The sequence below is a fragment of the Mustela lutreola genome, chromosome X (assembly GCF_030435805.1).
Source record: "Mustela lutreola isolate mMusLut2 chromosome X, mMusLut2.pri, whole genome shotgun sequence".
NCBI lineage: Eukaryota > Metazoa > Chordata > Mammalia > Carnivora > Mustelidae > Mustela > Mustela lutreola.
In genome coordinates, this window is record NC_081308.1 from 107931851 (window position 1) to 107953155 (window position 21305).

Here is a 21305-nt window from a genome sequence, read left to right on the forward strand (position 1 = left end):
TTTCAGGGAAGAGTAAATCAACAAAAAGGAAATTTTTATGTCTTGGGAATGGGTTATTTAAGAGAAGAAAAAGTAGTGGGATTTCTTAGGATGATGGTGAGTAGAACTCTCAAGATCATAGTTATGCAGTAGCAGTAAAGTGCATCAACTGTGATTGGAATAAGAGAATGGAGGTATTCAAGAGTAATGCCTCCAAGAAAAAAAAATGTGACCTACAAATTATCTCTGGTGTGTGACCACATTGAGTGGAGCTATAAAGTTTTGTCAGATACTTTGTTTTTTATATTTTATTTATTTATTTTTTTGAGAGAGAGATGGAGAAAAAGACGGTTAGGGGGAGGAGCAAAGGAAGAGGGACAAGCAGACTCCATGCTGAGCATGGAGCCTGATGCAGGGCTGGAACTCAGGACCATGAGATCATGACCTGAACTGAAATCAACAGTCTGATGCTGAACCAACTGAGCTACCCAGGTGCCCCTATCAGATACTTTGGAGACAAGTTAATGATAGCTACAGAGAAAACTAAACAAGTAAATTTGAAACACTTATTAATTCTAGAAAAAATACATAGTTGTATAAGAAAGAAAGCGATATTATGCCACACCAATTGATTCAACTTAAAAAAAATGTACGTAGTCCTATTAACTTAAGGATTGGATACTGATTTAACAAATAAATAATGATATATCCATACTAGAGAGATGAAATATTAGAAGTGTATGTGTTACTGAAAACTTTAAAGTCAGAAGTGAGTAAGTCAGAGTTGAGTGTAGTTGCTTCTGGTGTGTAGGAAGTGCTATGGGCTTCCATTTTTCATTATGAGACTTGTAGTACTTTGGCTTTTAAAGCTATGTATGTATATTTCTTAAATAAAAAGTTAAGAAAAGAACTAGTAATCAGAAAAAAACTATTTTCATGGGTATATACTGAGAACAAATATCACTGTACCCTACAGCATGCATGCAGCATAAAGGTGGGGATACTAGAAAGTTCAACTCTTTCAAATGTACTTCATTAATTAATACCCTGATGACAGCTCCAAATTTTTTACTGATCTTTATATTCATTGACTCAGAGCTTTGAGTATAACTGAGGCTTTCTTGGAAAGAACTGTTCCCAATTCTGCAATAGGTCGTACTTATTTTAGGCCACAGCTTTACTGCCTTAGAGTTTTCACCATTAGAATGTGGAGGAAAAAAAAAGAAGAGGAAAAATAACAAATAGGAAATTGAGATAATCAGAAATAAAGTGAAATTATCTATTAATCACTTATCTAGCACAGTGCCAGGAAATGAAATTGAAAAGGTAGATGAGACATATTCTATATCTTCAATGAGCATTCATTTTGAGAGATTTATAAACAATTTAAAGCTATGTGTGTATGTTTCTCCATTAATCAGATTCCAGAAATTCCTCAAAATTTCTAGTTGCTGATTGCATTTGTATTTTCTTTTCTTTCATGTTGTTATGGATAATTCTTGTATTTTTCAGTAATTTTAGTTAGATATTTAGGGAGAACAAGCAGTAGACATTTGCTTAAGACTCTATATTGATCAAATTATCTTTATATTCTCTCTGATCTTTGAAAACTTCATTTATTTCTATGTATTAAATTTAAGATTAAACATAAATTGCAATATTTATCAAATAAATATTGATAATTAGTTGTTTTCAATTTTGAGAGTTTTTAAATACATACAATATGAGAAATACGTGAAGGGGATTAAGAGTATACTTGATAAAAACTGAGCAATATATGGAAATGTTGAGTCACTATAATATACACCTGAAACTAATACTGTATACTAACTGCACTGGACTTAAAATTATGAAAAATGATACAGTAATTTCTCTGTAAGTCACTTTATTACTTTTTCTTCCTTTATTTCCCTGTTCCTTTTCTTCTTAAATCTTAAGCCTTCTGTGATGACTCTAAGTAAAAGTCACCTGAATAAGTTTTCATTGTTTTTCTTTTTTTCTGAAATTTTACTATAAAACTCACTTTATTGCAGACTGCTTTTCAAGCATGATTACATTTGGGGAACTCATTTTGCCATCTTACTAAATTATATTGACCCAGTTTCACTGTTCATATTCAAATTTCATCGTAGGCTTTTCTTCAAATTTCTTGTTAAGCTTTTATTTTCACAAAACAGAATTTTTAAGGCCTGAGGTTAGAAATTTAAACAGTATGTTTTCTTAAGATGTGAATTCTGAGGAGACTTCCTTTGACATATTTCTTAGATTTACTAATGGAAGTGAAGGAAAGAGAGGAGGGGAAATAAGAAAGAGGAAACTGAGGCAATGAGAGATCAAATGAAGTTATTTATTCATCATGCATTTAGTACAGTGCTAGGTAATGAGATTGAAAATCTAAACAAGATATATTCTTCACCCTCAATGAACCCTCATTTTGAAAGGAGGATAGATTTATAGATAATTTAAAAGATTTTGGAAATGTGCAAGAAGGAGAACAATAATAATGGCAAGATTTTAATGATGCCCTCAAAAAGCTGTGTGGAGGGGCAGTTGGAGCAGGGGTTTGGATCCTGCCTACTAGATGAGGAACTTGGAACCTTGAGAGGTGAAGTGAGTTATCCAAGGCATAGATCTAAATTAAGTAGCAAAGCTGGCATTAGAACTCAGGTTTCCTATCTCTCAAATTTTTGATCAGGATTGTTAAAATGAGTCTTTCAAAGCAACCCCCTAGTGACTTCTTAAAGGAAATCATTAGACAATCAGTTGTGGCAAAATTTGAATTCTAGAGTGGATTATTGAGGGGTTCTGGCTTGCCTGAATGACTACATGAATATAGCCTTGGAGCAGAAAGAAGAATATGTAAATGGACAACTGAAGAGTAAGTATGAGGTTGCATCTATCCTTGGAAACAATGTATTTGTAGATAAGTACACAGAAGAGAAGGATGTGGAGACTCCAAGAAGACAACACTTTCCATACTTAGATTTATATTTTATGAGGGTTTTTTTTGGTTCTTTTTTTGACTTAAATTGTCCTATTTCATAATGGTTGGTAATTTTTCACTGACAGAGTGAGAGAAGTGTACAAAACTGAATGTAATTGTTAACAGTTCCTCCATATTTAAGTTTCAGGTGCTTTCTTTTCCTTCTGTGTTGTGTGCAGAATGCAAAGGAATTTAAAAAAAAAAGAAAATTAAAAGAAAATATGCATGGAGTATGTTAGAGTTAAAAGCAGAAGAAAAACCTAAGCTTAACCAGTAAAAGAATTTCCAGAAAAAAAAAATTACTTAGATGGCAGGGATTTCTTAACTAGGTAAGATTTGAAAGCCATCTTAGGTCTTACCAATATGCAATTGTATGGTGGCAGCCTCTTGATAGTAGTAGAATATATAATTCATTTCAAAGCAAGTTATGTATTTGCGAAGTTGAATAACACCTTGGGTACCCCATTATGATGTTAACTTAAGCCCAGGGTAATAAAATATGATATGGTATTGTAAACATGCCACTTTATAAAAAAAATTACTGGATCATCTAAATGGCTCATTGCATGTTCTAGTCTTGGATGTGTATACATCATTTGAATTAAAATTTAACCTCCTAGACTCATTAGAAAGTCTATTGTTATTTTGCTTTTTTTTAAATGAGCCATTTAAACCATATAAACTATCAAACTCTGGATGACATGCTAGGTAAAAGTTGAGTTATAGTCTTAACTATAACTATAGGTTATAGCCAAGGAATTTTTGTTGCCATCTTCCTCCACTCCATCGCTTATTCCATTTACAGTGGAAAAGGTTTGAAGTAAAATCATAATTAATTAAGTTTGAAGTCTTTTTCTCTTCTCATCCTTGATTCCCCCAACCTCTTTTCACACCATTCCATTAAGATATCATCTCATCTGCTTTAGTTCAGTCCAGAAGGACATCTACATCTCATCTATATCTGAGCAAAACTCAACATAGCTTCTACCTAAAAATTTATATTATATAGCTCTACTCTTACTTTAACAGTAGATTTTAAAGCAGGATATAAGTTGAAGTCAAAAGTGAAGGTAAATATTCCAGGGAGTTTCAAAAGCTTTATATTATAGACTAAAAATAACCATGTATTATTGTACAAGTCATATTTGGGGCAGGGTATTGGCAGAGGTAACATCTTTTAGACAATAAGTCTGCAAACTTTTGAAAAAGTAAGCAATTTCAATGGGTTCATAGTTTTCACTTTTATTGAAAATAATATATAAAATATAATTCTTCAAATTATTCTATACCATGACTCCTCTATCACAAAAAGATGCATCTTTAATAATATGCTTGGAATTTGAAATTTGAGATGTTATCTTTATGCTTTTAATGAATAGCATGGTAAATTTCCAAATTTAATACAAGTCTAATACAATATATTGCTCTGCAACAAACTGAGAGTTTAAAAGTTTGCTTATATTGAAAACATCAATTTCAGGATGTTATTAATGAATTGACACTATTTTGGAAACAGAGGGACGTTCAAATAATTCAGGTAAGGACATGTCCTATCTCAGCAACCACAATGACTTCCTTTACACTGGATAGGCAGTTTGTAATCTGATACTACACTGGTTTTTGCAGTCAATTTAAAATGCATGGATATCTAAAATTTAGAAAAATTCAGGAAGCATCGACATGAAAGATTGGATAAACTGAGTGTGTATCTTTACTTTTCACTTTATACAACCCAAAAGTATTGGGGAATGACTCAGTTACAGCCTCTCTCAACTGCAGTCTGAGACCAATCCTGCCTACCCTAGGATCCACTCAGTGACGTATTGAAAACTATCCCAGGGATTAAGAGGAAACCATACCCACACATGCACTTGGCAAAAGGCCCATCATCTGCAGACCCTTGTCCCAATGCCAGCCCTATGGAACCATGTCCTAAAGTGAGTTTCATCCACCCAGGGACTGAACAGAATCCACACCTGACAACCTCTAGTAACACGCCTGCCAACCACAGACCCCACTGCAGACCCAGCAGCAGCCATTTGACCTAGCTCCAACCCCACTAGATTGTGATTCCAAAGATAATACCATCAGCCTGGGGGCCGGACAAGAGAAGGTCTTTACTTGCCAAAACAGTCTATAAAGCCTGGAAGAAGTGTTTGCATCCTAATATGCACAGACACCAATGCAAGGTAACACCGAGCACAAAGAAACAGATAAACATGATACCACCAAAGGAAATTAATACAACTGCAATAACCAACCCCAAAGAAACAGTTATCTATGAATAATCTAACAAAGAATTCAAAATAATTTTCTTAAATAAGCTCAACGAAATGAGAGAAAACATAGGTAGACAATGAAACAGAATCGGGAAAATAATGCAAGAACAATATGAGAAGTTTAATAAAGAAATAGAAGCCATATAAAACCAAAACAGAAATCCTAAAGCTGAAGAATATAATGAAAGAACTGAAAAAATCTAACAGAGAGCTTCAAAAGCATACTCAATCATGCAGAGGAAAAAATCAGAAAACTTGAGGATAGGTCATTTGAAATTAGCCAGTTAAAGGAACAAAGAGCAAAAAAGAAAAACGAGTGAAGAAAGCATACAAACCTATGGTAATACCCTGTCAAGAAAATGTATATAGGTACAGGAGAAGAGAGAAAGGCAAAGCGACAGAAAGTTTATTTAAAGAAATAATGGCTGAAAACTCCCAAATCTTAGGAGGGATATGGAACTGCAGATACAGGAAGCTCAAAGTGCCCCAAGCAAGATCAACCCAAAGATTACCCTGAGACACATTATAATCAAATTACCAAATGTCAAAGACAGAGAATTTTGAAAGAAGCAAAATGTACTCATCACATACAAGGGAACCCCTATAAGGATATAAGCAGTTTTCTTAGCAGGAACTTTGCAGGCCAGGAGAGAGTGGGATGATATATTCAAAATGCTCAAAGAAAAAAATTCTGCCAATCAATAATCTTCTATTTGGAAAAGCTGTCCTTCAGAAATGGAGAGGTAAAGACATTCCCAAACAAAAGCTAAGTTTTTTTGTTGTTTTTTTTTTTTTTTAACCACTAGAGCTGGTTTACAAATATGCTAAAAGAAATTCTTTAAATTGAAATGAAAGGTCACTAAATAACAACATGAAAGCACATGAAATTATAAAACTCACTGGTAAAGATAAATATATGGTTGGGGTGCCTGGGTGGCTCAGTTGGCTAAGCATCTGCCTTTGGTTCAGGTCAGGTTCCCAAGGTCCTGGGATTGAGCCCTACACTGAGCTCCCCACTCAGCAGGGAATCTGCTTCTCCCTCTGCCCCTCCCTCTGTTCATGCTTTCATTCTCTCAAATAAACAAATAATTCTTTTTTAAAAAAGTCAATATACAGTCAGATTCAGGGTACTCTAGTACTGTAGTGATGATACTTTAGTCCCTTTTATCTATAATAAATCACCATGTTGTACAACCTTAAGAAATCACACTGAAGTCTTCCTTTCACAAACCAGAAAAAAAAGAAAGAAAGAAAGAAAGAAAGAAAGAAAAGAAAAAAAAATACTGGAGATATTATGTGTGTTTTTTACATACATCCTAAATCTTTAATATATATCATAACTCATAGTTACTCCAGATTTCATTTTTCTTATATGCCTTATGGCAGCAGAGTTGTGTTATTTTGTATAAAGTAAGATTTCATAATGGGAAAAGTATGAGATATAAAACACAAGGCCATTATATGCATATATTGTTTTCTGGAAACATAAAAGTATGTGTGTGTGTGTAAGAGAGAGAGAGAAAAAGAGGAAGAGAGAGATAGAGATATGGGTTATATTTTAGTATTTTCATAATATCTTATGGTAAGATTATCTTGGTAATATAAGAAAAGCTTTTAAAATTGCTCTCAGAAACTAATGATGTACTATATGTTGGCTAATTTAACATAATAAAAACATAAAAAATAAAATTGTTCTCTGATCCTTTTTATTTTAACTTCACATGACCCATTTTTTAAAATTTAAAAATGTGTGGCTTTTATTAGTTTCTTTTTTTGTTCAAATTAATGTTCAGATTTTCCCTTATTTTTTTAAATTTTTTAAATTTATTTTCAGTATAACAGTATTCACTGTTTTTGTACCACACCCAGGTGGTGGGTATTATAGAGGGCATGGATTGCATGGAGCACTGGGTGTGGTACAAAAACATGACCCATTTTTAGTCAAGTGTGGGTTAATGTCAGAGTAAGTACCTTAAGGTAAAATATTTATTGATATCAAAACATGATGGCATGAAAACAGAATCATCTATTTTATATATTTTTATTCATATATATGAGAGAACAGGTACTATATGTACACATTCATACATCTATAGGTTACCGTGTGAATGTTTTGTCCCTCCAAAGGGATGAGTTGAGAGGAAAGTATTCTATTTGAGTAGGCATTTGCCTCATTGCTCTAAGAAAAAGTGCCTGTGCAACTTTACTGGCACATACTGCCCCCCCCCCAAAGAAAACACTGAAAAGGGGGAGAAAGTCAAAGGAAATAAGGTTTGGATATTTAAAGTTCTTCTTGATTTGAAAAATGGTATTTTCACAAGCCAGATGTAAAAACAGAGACTTTAAGACAGAAAATTATTCAAGAAAAATTGATTAAAAACAAAAAAAACATTTTGAGGGGCACCTGGGTGGCTCAGTGGGTTAAAGACTCTTCCTCTGGCTCAGGTCATGATCCCAGGGTCCTGGGATCAAGCCCTGCATCTGGCTCTCTGCTCAGCAAGGAGCCTGCTTCCTCCTCTCTCTCTGCCTGCCTCTCTGTCTACTTGTGATCTCTGTCTGTCAAATAAATAAATAATCTTTAAAAAAAAACACATTTTGAACAGCAGAGACATCTATATAATACTGTGGTTGCACTGATAAATCTCTTATGAGTTCATATTTTTCTTCAGAAATGTGGAAATATAGAAGAAAATACAATCAAGGACAAATTCAAAATATTTTGTAGGAATATGGTTAGAAAGGTTAAGTACAAAATATGCTGAGACCCACAAAAAGTGCTGAGGACGGACAAAGGGCTTTGATAATTCTATTAAATGTTAGAATAAAAACCAGGGCAAGAGAAGCCCTTTGCTAGAGATATGATATTAACAGATGACTGAAAGTAATAAAATAATTCAACTCTATTTTGTACCTAAACTTTATTAGAAAAATAAATACCTTCCTATTGCAACCCATTGCACCAAATGTGGTTGGGGTGACCTGAGAGCCAATAAATGGGAAAAAATAGTGGGAAAGTATTAATTTTCTTTCAATGTTTTAAACTTGCAGGCCAGATGTGTTATATATAAGAGGAATGGAACAGATTCCAGATGTAGTGATGGAACCTCTGTTGCTAATCTTTGAGAAATCAGAATAATAAGGGAATTATCAGAAGAATGAAAATATACAAAATGTTTCTCTGATCAAAAAATGCTGTTCGATTTACTTATTTCCAGAGAGTTGAGAAATATAAATTCTCTCAATTACAGACCAAAGCCATGTTGGTATTGATCACCTTCCTATAGTTATATTAATAAACAGGTAAGTTTGTGAGCATTTAGCAAAAAATTAGTAAAAACAAAGGGTACCCTTGATTCAATAGAAATAAATATTGTTCAGCTAATTTAATTACTTTTATTAAAAAGGTTACCAGACTGGTAAGAGTTATGGTTAAGGGAAAATTAAAGGGATGACATATCTAGATTTCAGCAAGACATTAGCAGAATTTCTTATTTTATCTTTCATATGTCTTTTTTTTTGCAAGGACATTGCACATTTGAAATTATATTTTAATCAAATGCTCCCTTATCTCCACCTCACTGGATTTTGAACTCAAAGATGGGGCCTATTTATTAGTTCATTTAATAGAAAATTTAAAAAAATGGAAATTTCATAAATGAAAAAAACTAAAATAAAAACTGAATTAATAGGCTCAGCTGCAGAATGGAGGAGGCAGAGGAAAGAATCTTGCTCACACATTTGCGTACAAGTTTTTATTTTCATATCTGTTTTCAAATGATAGAACTGTTGTCAGTCAAATAATGGACCTTCTGAATCATATGGTAGTTCTATATTTAATTTGCTGAGGAACTTCCAAACTGTTTTCCAAAGTGTCTGATCCATTTTAAATTCCCATTAGCAATATTTGAGGGTTCCCATTTATTCTGCGTCCTTCCTAATACCTGTTATTTTCTTTAAAAAAAATATTGTTATCCCCGTAATCATGAAGTGGTATCTCATTACAGTTTGGATTTGAATTTTGCTAATGACTAATAATATTGAGCACCTTTTCTTGTGCTTGTTGGTTATCTGAATATCTTTGGAGACATGTCTATTCAGATTTTTTGCCTATTTTAAAGTTCAGTTGTTTGTCTTTTTGTTGTTGTGTTGTAAGACTTCTTTATACATTCAGAATACTACTAGATCCTTATACAACACAATTTGAAAATATTTTTTCTCATTCTGTTGGTTGTGTTTTCACTCTTTTGATAATTTTGATGCACAAGCAATAATATATATTGTTATATTTGCCTAGTATTTACTTTTACTGAAGAACTTTATATTTTCACATGGCTTTAAATTAAATTTCATAAGTTTGAATCTAGTGGCCTTTCTTTTCAATTTGAAGAGCTCCCTTTATCTATCATCTTTTGTAGGGCAGTCTAGTGTTAATGAACTCCCTCAGCTTTTGTTTATTTGGGAATGTCCTAATTTTCCTCTCATTTTGGAAAGACAGTTTTGCCACACATAGAATTCTCAGCTGAAAGGTTTTTCTCTCCAGCACTTAATTTAAAGTATGGCATCCTGCTACTTTAAGTCCTGCAATGTTTCTGCTGAAAAATCCAGTGATAATCTTACTGATGATTTCTTGTATGTGAGGGGTCACTTTCTCTTAGAGTTTCTAGATTGTCTTGTAGTTCAACAGTTTGATTATAATGTATAACAGTTTGATTATAATGGGTCTCTTTGGGTTTATCCTACTTGAAGTTCATTGAGTGTCTTGTATTTGTTTATCCATGTCTTTACTCAAATTTGGGAAATTTGTTGGCATCATTTCCTCAAAGAAACTCTCTAGCCACCTTCCCCATTCTTTCTCTTCTCATTTTGGGACTCCTATAATGGATATATTGTTCTACTAATAGCCCATAAAGTCCCTTGGGCTGTTAGGCAGGTAGATGTGACTACAAAAAGGGAAATGAGGGATCCTGATGGTGATAGAAATGATCTGTTTCTTGACTTTGTCAATGGCAATATGCTACTTTTGATATAGTACTATAGTTGCTCATGATATTATTATTGGGGGAAATTGGGTATAGAGTACACTGGATCTCTCTGTATTACTTTTCTATTAAGTTTTAATTTTAATTCCAGTACAGTTAACATACAGTATATTAGTTTCAGGTGTACAATATAATAATTCAACAATTCTATATATTACTCAGTGTTCATCATGACAAATGTACACTTTAATTAACATCAACTATTTCACCCATTTTCCCACATACTCTCTTCTGGTAAACATGAGTTTTTTCTCTATAATTAAGAGTATATTTCTTCATTTGACTCTTTATTCCTTTGCTCATTTGTTTTGTTTCTTAAATTCCACATGGGAATGAAATCATATGATACTTGTCTTTCTCTGGCTTATTTTTCTTAGCATTACACTCTCTGGATCCATCCATGTCGGTGCAGATGGCAATATTTCATTCCTTTTTATAGAAGAATGATGTTATATATATATATATATATATATATATATATATATATATATATATATATAAGAAAAGGTGAGAAAATTTGATATATATATGTATACATATACATATATGCACATACATTATTTATAATGTATAAATAATGTACACATACATTATTTACAAAGGCCAAATTATGGAAGCAGCTTGTGTCCATTGATGGTTGAATGGATAAAGAAAAGGTGAGAAAATTTGATATATATCAAATATATATCATATATATTATATATCATATATATATCAAATTTTATCACCTTTTCTTTATATATATATATATGGTATATATACATATACATGTATACATATATGTGTGTATATATATATATATATATATATATATATATAGAAAGAAGTTGTGATGGTCAATGTCAGAGGAATTGCCAACTGTGTTCTCTCTATTATTTATTACATCATCATGTGAATCTAAAATTATCTCAAAGTAAAAACCTTAAGTAAAAAAATCAGTTACCTAATAAAAAGAATGGGGTAGTTCCACTTCCATGTCAGTGTTAGGAGTTTTGTAGTACCCCTTTTCAGTGAAATAAGCAAAGTTAAAAAAAAAATTAGACGAACCTAATCATTTAATGTTTTCTGAAAATTATCCTCAGGTTATACAGCAAATGAATAAATATTTATTCAAGAAAATCTACTAAAACTAGGTAAGACTAGCAAGAATCCATAACATTTGAGCTGAGATCCTTTCCTTCCATAAATCAAAATAAAAAATGCTGAATGCTCCACTGATATATGTGATGTATGTGACCAAGAAGACAGTGCCCCTGTCCCCTCAATTCCCAAGTCATGGCTCACTTTCTTTCATTGGGATGAACAGGTTGACAGCATTTCTTAACCTCTACAATTCTAAGCTGAAGAGGCTCAAATCCTGATAGGCTGGCCAAGATGATAGGGGACCACTTCCTCCACTGAGATCCTACCCATAAGACAAACTCTAACCCAACCTCTGCAGCCTGAGAAAGCTGAGTCTAACAACTTATATCCCAGCTTTAGGGTAGGACAAAAGTTGTAAAATAGGAAAGGTAATGTAGTAATCCAGAGGCTATAACTGTACTCTATATTTCCTGTTGTAGTCATGGAAAAAAAAATACTGGGTGGTTAAAAACAACATAAATTTATTCTCTCACAATATTGGAGATTGGAATTCAGCAGGCCCACAGTCCTGAATGCTCTAGGGAAGGATCTTTTTATCCTTCTTCCAGTTCCTGGTGCAACCAGCTGTTCCTTGGTTTGGGAATACATAACTCTAATCCCCGATTCAGTCTTCACATGGCCTTCTTTGTGCCTTCCCCCCTTTTCTTCTTATAAGGACAATTGCTGTTTGATTTGGGCCCACTCTGATAGTACAGGATGCTCTCTTCTTGAGGTTCTTAACTTAATTACATCTGCAAAGACCCTTTTTATCCTGTTAAGTTTACACTCACAGTTTCCATCTAGACATGTTTTTCTGGGGGGACAATTTAACCCATTATAGTCAACCTCATGACCTCCAAAATTCATCTCTGTCCAATATACAAAATACATTCAATCCCTCCTATTATCCCTGAAGTTTTAATCCATTAAAGGAAAAACTCTAAGTCTAAACTCTCATGTAAAAATCATTAATTCAAAGAAGTTCTAAATTTCATCATCTAAATCATCTAACTTATCAAAATCAAGTTTTAGGGGAGACTCTGCCTCTGTATCCAAGGCTCTGTGCTAGTCATTATTTCTTTATCTTGAAGGGTAATACATGTGCAGGTGAATAGCTTTATCAGACCATTTCCTATCTGGAGATACTTAGAAGTCTGAGACACTTGCTTCATTTTGCCTTACCTTTTCTCCTTCAGTCCAAGCTGGCAATATTTCTTCTGATATAAGATTCTCAGAAACCTGGCTGGTCTTCCGTATATGTCAAGGGGGTCTGTAACATTAGATGAGGAATTTCTCCACAGGCCTTTGCTGAATAACCCTGTCACTATTCCTGCTTTCTAGTGAGATGGTTGATTGGATTTCTAAATTATTTACCCAATTTCTTCAGAAAAAAAAAAGAGATCTATCCTAGGCCCTCTCTTTAGAGCAATCTTTTCCATCAGATAATTTCATAATTTTAACATCCTTAAGACTCTAGATAAGCCCAAAACTCCCAAATCATGTAGTACTGTCTTCTTTTTGTCTAACAGTTCTTCTTCAGTTTATTTCCTCTTTAATTCTACTATAAGCAGCAAGGATAAAACAGGCTATACCTTCCAAACTACATAGAGATATCTTTAACGGAACATCCAAGTTCATTGTTTACAAATTATCTTTCCTACCCAACAGTAGAATAAAATTCAGTCAAGTTTTCTGCCACTACATAATAAGGATTACCATTCTTCCATGTTCCTCATCTCCTTCTGGGCTCTCATCATGAATACTTTTAACATTCATATACTTACCAGCATTCTGTTCAAAATGATACATGTATTTTCCAAGATGGTAGAAGATTTTTCTGTATTTCTCCTTTTTTCTTTATGAGTACTCACCAAAATTATTTTTTAATGCCCATATTTCTACCAGCAAAGGAAATCTAGGTTTTTACTATTATATGCCCCAAAATTCTTCCAGCCCTGCCCATTGTCAAATTCCAAAGCCACTTCCAAAGTTTTAGTTGTTAACTGCAGCACTTCATTTCATGTTATCAAAATCTGAATTAGTTTCTTAGGACTGCCATAATGAATTACAATGAATAAAAATGAATTAAGATAAATGTTGTAGGTTAACATAATACATATTTATTCTATCAAATTTTGAAAAACCAAAATTCCAGTATCAAAGTAGCAGCAAAGCTGCACCCCCTTTGAAGACTACAGGAGAAAACCTTTTTGCCTCTTCCAGCTTTTGGTGGCTGTTGGTATTCCCTTGGTTTGGGGAATATATAACTTTAATCTCTGCTTCACACCTTATGCCTTTATCTTGTGTGTCTTCTCTGTTTCTCTTCTTAGAGGTTCACTTACCATTGGGTTTAGGGCCCATCTAGATAACCAGGTTTATCTCATCTTGAAATCTTTTGTATAATTACCTCTGCAAAGATCCTTGTTTGAATAAATTATTATCCAAATATTCCAGGAACATATATGTTTTGGTGATGGCCACCATTCAGCCTACTACACCTTCCAAGTTCCCAGATTCGTGATACAGAGAATTTGTCCAGGGTGGGAGGTAATTTTATGAAACTAACTCTCCTCAAAGAAACTAATTCTATTTGAAATATCACTTGCTCTACTGGGTATTTATTGTTCACTACAGATAGTGACAGAAGGGCCATCTGTACACCAATGTTCATAGCAGTAATGGCCATAGTCGCCAAACTGTGGAAAGAGCCAAGATGTCCTTCAATGGATGAATGGATAAAGAAGATATGGTCCATATATACAATGAAATATTATGTCTCCATTAGAAAGGATGAATATCCAACTTTTGAATCAATGTGGATGGGACTGGAGGAGATCATGTTAAGTGAAATAAGACAAGAAGAGAGAGTCAATTATTATATGGTTTCACTTACTTGTGGAGCATAAGGAATAACATGGAGGACATTGGGTGAAGTAGAAGAGAATTGAGTTGGAAGAAATTGGAGGGGGAGGTGAACCATGAGAGACTATGAACTCTGAGAAACAAACTGAAGGTTTTGGAGAGGAGGGGGTTGAGGGTCGGGAGGACCTGGTGGTGGGTATTATGGAGGGCATGTATTGCATGGATGCTGGGTGTGTGCATAAACAATGAATCTTGGAACACTGAAAAATTAAATTAAAAAAAAAACTAAAATTTAAAATATATCTCCTGAACAACAACAACAAAAAATAGGGTGTGGTTATTTCAAGCCTAAGGACACCATAAAAAATAGCATCTCCTCTTAATTCAGAGCAGCAAGCAAAACACTAGACAGCTAGTTCACCAAAGAGAATCAGGGATGGAGATAGTGAGAAGACCCTTCCTGAGGTCTGAACAAACCCCAAAGCTGGCCATAAAATCTATCCCTGTTTGAATTTAATTGGTTTAGCCTGTGAAACAATATATGTCCCCAGGCATTTTCAAAAATAATAGAACAGTTAACTACGAATTCATGTGAACAAAGGATAAATAATATACAAATCGGAACAGGAAGTTTAACAGAGATTAGGGCAAAGTACAATCAAGGAGAGCCTTGTTAAAAACATTGTAGTCCCAGAGTGACTGGAAATATGTAAGGGTACACCCACTAAGGAACATTGCAGGATAAATACACTCTACTAAAACAGTCTAATCAAGTCAACAAAGTAAATAAACATGACAAATAGGCCTTGGAGAATAGTAAGGGGAATCAGAATCCACAGTTATTATATTACCTAAATATTTGAGTTTTCAACAAAAACATAGCAAATGTCAGAAACAGGAATATATGACAGTAAAAAAAATAGTTAACTGTTTTTGAAAGAGTCAGATATTTGATCTAACAGAAGATGAACTTCAATTAGCCATTATAAATATATTACAAGAACTAAAGGAAACCATACTTAAAGAAGAGAAGATATAAAGACAATGTCTCATCAAGCAGAGAATAGAGACTATGGACTCTGAAAAAAAATCTGAGAGGTTTGAAGCGGCGGGGGCTGGGAGGTTGGGGGAACCAGGTGGTGGGTATTAAAGAGGGCATGGATTGCATGGAGCACCAGGTGTGGTGAAAAAATAATGAATACTGTTATGCTGAAAATAAAAAAAAAAAAATTAAAAAAAGTAGAAATGATTTTTTTTTCAAAAGAAAATTCTAGGGTTGGAAACTATAATAACCAAAATGAAAAATCTACCAGAGAGTCTCAAAAGTATATATCAGCTGGAAGAAGAAAGACCTAAGAAACTTGAAAGTAAGTAAGTTGATAGAGATTATGCAATTTCAAGAGCAGGGTGAAACTAGAATGAAGGAGAACAAACAGAAATTCAGCAAAATGTAGGATATCTTTAAGTGTAGCAACATATGTGCTATGGGTGTACCAGAAATAGAGACAGAAAGAAAAGAAGCAGAAAAAAATGTTCAAAGAAATAATTGCTGAAAATGTCATAAATTTTCTGAAAAACATTAGTCTACATATTAAATAAACACAATAAACTCCAAGTGGGATAAATTTTAAAAGATTCACATTCAGATACATGATAGAAAAAATGCTGAGTGCCAAAGATGAATAAAAAATCTTGAAAGCATCGTGTAAAAAATGTCTTGTCTTGTACAAGAGAGTCCCAATAAGATTAACATCTGACTTCTCATGAGAAATAATGGATACTGAAAGACAGTGAATTAAATGTTCAAAATGATGAAAGAAGAAAACCTGGCAACTGAGAATCTTTTATCCAACAAAACTAACTTTCAAAAATGAGGACAAAATAAAAACATTTCTATATAAACAAAAGCTGAGCAACACCCAAGATGTTCTTCACTTGAAAGTAAGTAAAGGAAAATAGAACTTCAAATCCACATGAAACAACAAAAAGGACTGTTAAATGTAATTATACATGGCATATACGTGGACATTTATTTTTCTTTTATTTTTTATTTAAAGAGCAGTTGTATAAACCATATGTAACTAATTGGCTGGTTGGTTCTATAACATACAAAAATATAATATATTCCAAAATAACACCAAAGAGGTGGGTGAAAGCAAAGTTGTATTGGAGTAAGAAAATGACAGCAGTGGATAACACATAGAAGAAACATATAAGGAGAATCATAAGTGTTAAATAAGAAAGGGAATATAACAACCAGTATAAAGATATATTTGCTCTCCTTTCTATTCTCAGCTTCATAAATGGACATAAATTTATGTAAATAATAACTATAAAATGTTGGGTTTGTAACATGCATAAATAAACATATATATTATTTATATATACATATTATTATATATATTAAAAGTTTAAAAAGGGGGAAGAAGGTATAGAGCTATGTAGGAGTACTGTATGTATATCTCACTGTGATTAAGTTGGTATAATTCTTAAGTAGATTCTGATAGATTAAAATATATGCAATAAATCTTATAGCAACCACTAAGAAGATAACTAAAAATATGCTGAAAAAATCATTAAGTATTTCAAATGTTATACAAGAAGATATTTACTTAGTACAAAATAAGGCAGGAAAGAAGGAATAGAGGAACAAAAATGACACAAGACATATAGAAAACCAAAATGTAAAATGGCAGGCAAAATCCAACTATGTCGTGAATAACTTTAAATGTGAATATAGTAATAATATGATAAAAAGCCAGAAATTGTTAGGTTGGTTAAAAACAAGAAGATTCAACTATACGTTGTCTGTAGGAGAAGTATTTTAGATTTAAATATTCAAATAGATTCAAATAGATTGAAAGGAAGAGAATAAGAAAAGATATATCATGTTAACAGTGATCATAAGAAAGCTATAGTGGTCATAGCAATGTCAGAAAAAATATTTTAAAAAATAAAATGTTAGTAAAAATAAAGAAGAACATCTTATAATTATAAAAGGGTTAATTCATTAAGAAGTTATAACAATTATAAGCAAATATATACCTTACAATAGAGACCTGAAATATAAAACAGAAATTGACCAAATTGAGGTAGGAAATAGACAATTTAGCAATGATATTTAAGTAGTTTGACACCCCATGTTCAATATTGAAGAGAACAACTAGAAAGAAGATGAACATGGAAATAGAGACCTTGAGCAATACTATACCTGAACAAGACACCAGATATCTATAGAGGCCTCCTCAACAATTACAGAATATATGTTCTTTTCAAGTGCATATTGAACATTCTTCATGATAAACAAAACAAAACAAAACAGCAAAACTGCTAGGTCATGATAAAATTTTCAATAAATTTAAAGGAATTAAATATTACAAAACTATTAATTAAATATTAAAAATTTAAATAATTTTTAAATTAAATTAAATTAAAAATAATTTAATTAAATATTAAAAAACAGAGAACAGTGTTCTATGTTCACAGTTGAGTGAAATTGGAAGTTATTAATAGAAGGATGTTTGGAAAATAAACAAGTATATGAAAATAAACAACATATTATTAACTAATGAATAGCTCAAAGGTAAAAAACTAATGAATGGTTCATTAACTAATGAATGGTTCAAAAGAAAATTTGAAAATAAATTGAGATAAAAGGATATGAGAACATAATATATGAAAACTCTTAAGATGTAGCTAAACTAGTGCTTATAGAAACAAATAGCTAAAAACACCTACATTACAAAAGAAGAAAGATATCAAATCAATAAATTAATTTTCTACCTGAGACACAGGAAACAGAAGAGCAAACTAAAGCCAAAGAAAGGGAAAGGAAAGAAAGAAGGAGGGTTAAAGCATAAAATTAATGAAACAGAGAATAGAAACAGAATAGAGAAAATCAATAAAACTGTTTTGTCTTTGAAAAGATAAAGAAAACTGACAAAACATTAGCTGTATTTAGGAAGAGAAATATTCAAATTGCTAAAGTCATAAATGAAAGAGGGAATGTTATTTCCAACCTTACATACATAAAAAGAAATTATGAGGTAATTCTAACAACAAGTATATGCCAACAAAATATACAACTTAGATAAAATGGACAAATTCCCAAACATCAAAAAACCAAAACTGACTCAGGAAGAAACAGAAATTTTAAATAGACCCATAACAAAGAAAGATATTGAATTAGTAATTCAAGAACTTCCCACAAAAATAGTGCAGGCCCTAATGGCTTTACTTTAGAACTCTGCCAAACATTGAAAAAAAATAACAATTTTCACAAATGCCCCCCAAAATAGAAGAGGGAACACTGCAATTAATTAATTCAATTCATTTCCATGATACCAAAACCAGACAAAAATATCACACAAGTACACTACAGACATGTCTCCTAAGAATATAGACACAAAACTCACCAATTACATACCATAAAATGAAACATAACAGGATATAAAAATGATTATACACCACATGCAAGTGGGATTTATACCAGAAATGCAAGGTTTATTTAATCTCTAAAAATTCAATTATTGTAATACATCATGTCAATCAAATAGTGGTCAAAAACTACATGATCATCTCAATAGATGCAGAAAATGCTTTTGGCAAAATTCAACGCCATTTCATCATGAAAACACTGAAAAATCAAAGAAACAGAGAGGCTTCCTCAAATTTTAAAACGATGCCTATGAAAAATCCACAGCTAACATCATACATCTTGGTGAAAGATTGAATCTTTTCTCCCTAAGATCAAGACATGGATGTCTAGGAGCACCTGGGTGGCTCAGTGGGCTAAGCCTCTGCCTTCAGCTTGGGTCATGATCTCAGGGTCCTGGGATCGAGCCCCACATCAGGATCTCTGCACAGCAGGGAGTCTGCTTTCCCCTCTCTCTCTGCCTGCCTCTCTGCCTGCTTGTGATCTCTCTCTGTTACATGAAGAAATAAAAAATCTTAAAAAAAAAAAAAGACATGGATGTCTAGTTTCACCACTTCTATTCAGGATTCTACTGGAAGTTCCAGTCATGATAAAAAGGGAAGAAGAGAAAATAACATTCATCCATATCAGAAAGGAATAAATATATCTATTTGACAACAACATGACTTTGTACATAGATAATGCTTAGGAATCCCTTAAAAACGTATTAAAACTAATATATGATTTTGATATAGAAAAGAAATATTTTCTATATAGTAATGAACTCGAATGCAATTTCATTTGCAAGGGCATATAAAGAATTAAGTACTTAGAAGTAGTTTGCTTAAGTGTAAGACTTAGATACTTGAGAGCTACAAAACATCATTGAAGTTAAAGAATATATACATAAATGGAAAGATATTCTGTGTTCATGGATTTAAGTATTTAATATTGTTGAGATGGCTATTATAAAAATATCTACAAATTTAATGCAATCCTTATCAAAATCATAATTGCCTCTTTTGCAGAAATTGGCAAGTTGATTCTAATATTCACATGGAAATTCAAAGAATCCACAACAACCAAATGATCTTGAAAACAAACAGCAAAATTGATGGACTCACACTTCCTGATTTCAAAACCTGTTATAAAGCTACAGTAATCAAGACAGTACCACACACAGTGGTGCTGGAATAAGAAATTCAGTGGAGAAAAATGCAGAGTACAGAAATAAACACATATACCTATAGCCAATGATTTTCAACAGGATATCAAAACAATTCAATGAGGGAAAGAATAGTCTTTCAGCAGATAGTGTTGGGACAACTAGAGATCTACATCTGTAAAAATGAAGTTGTTACTCTCACTCATATCATATAAAAATTCACTAAAAGTGTTTCAAAGGCCTAAATTTAAGAGCTTAAAATATAAAACTCTTACTAGAAAATATACATATAAATCATCATGGACTTGAATTAAGCATATTTTTAAAACATGATACCAAAACACAAGAAAGAAAAGAAAAAAATGATTGGACAGCACAAAAATTAAAAACATTTAAAAAACCCTGTATTTCATAGCACATGATCAACAAATTGAATAGACACCCCACAGAATGGGTAAAAATATTTCCCAATAATATATCTGATAATGGACTCATATCCAGATTATGTGAAGAAGCCTTAAAACTCAATAAAAAGACAAAAGAATGAATTTTAAAAGTTGACAAATGATCTGAATAAACTTTATTCTAGGAAGATAAACAAGTAGATAATGCATTCATGAAACTAGGCTCAAAAAATCATTAGACTTGACGGAAATGCAGAGAAAAACCACAAGATGCCACTTCACATCCACCAGAATGACTGTATTAAAAAAGACAGAAAGTAAAAATGTTGCTAAGCATATGGAGAAATTGGAACGCTTATACCATGGTGCTGCTAATATAAAATAATGCAGCCACTTTGAAGGTAATCCAGCAGTTCCTCAAATGGTTAAATATAGAGTTAAGATCTGTCCCACAAATTTCACTGCTGGGTGTATACTCCAGAAAATGAAAACATATGTTCATGAAAAAAACTTTTTATAGGAATGTCCGTAGATGCCCATAATAGTCAAAATTTGGAAACAACCCAGATGTCCATCAGTTGAATGGGTAAATAAAATGTAGCATATCCATATAATACTATATCATTCAGCCATAAAAAGGAATGAAGTGCTCATACATACTGCAATATAGATGAATATTGAAAACATTATGCCAAGTGAAAGAAGCCAGATGCAAAAGGCCACATATTGTATGATTCCACTTAGTTAAAATGTCTAGGATAGGTAAATGTATGGGGACAGAAAGTAGATTAGCTGTTGCCTAGGATTGCTGGGGTTGTTAGAATGGAGAATCACTGTTAAAGGGTATGTATGTGGGCTAATGATAATGTTTTAAAGTCTGTTTTGGTGATGAAAGCACAATTCTGTGATTATATTAAAAAATACTCAACTGTATGCTTTAAATCAGTCAGTTTTATATGATGTGACCTATATCTTAATAAAACTACTGAGGAAAATGAATGGGTAAAGGATACAAAGTTAAAAACCAAAAAGGAGGGGGGGACAAGATGGCGGGGAAG

At 32.6% G+C, this 21305-nt stretch overlaps 1 pseudogene; it reads left to right on the forward strand.

The window, feature by feature from the left end:
- Positions 1-2684: 2684 nt before the first annotated feature.
- Positions 2685-2962, forward strand: LOC131821056 (U6 snRNA-associated Sm-like protein LSm6; annotated as a pseudogene).
- Positions 2963-21305: the final 18343 nt, after the last annotated feature.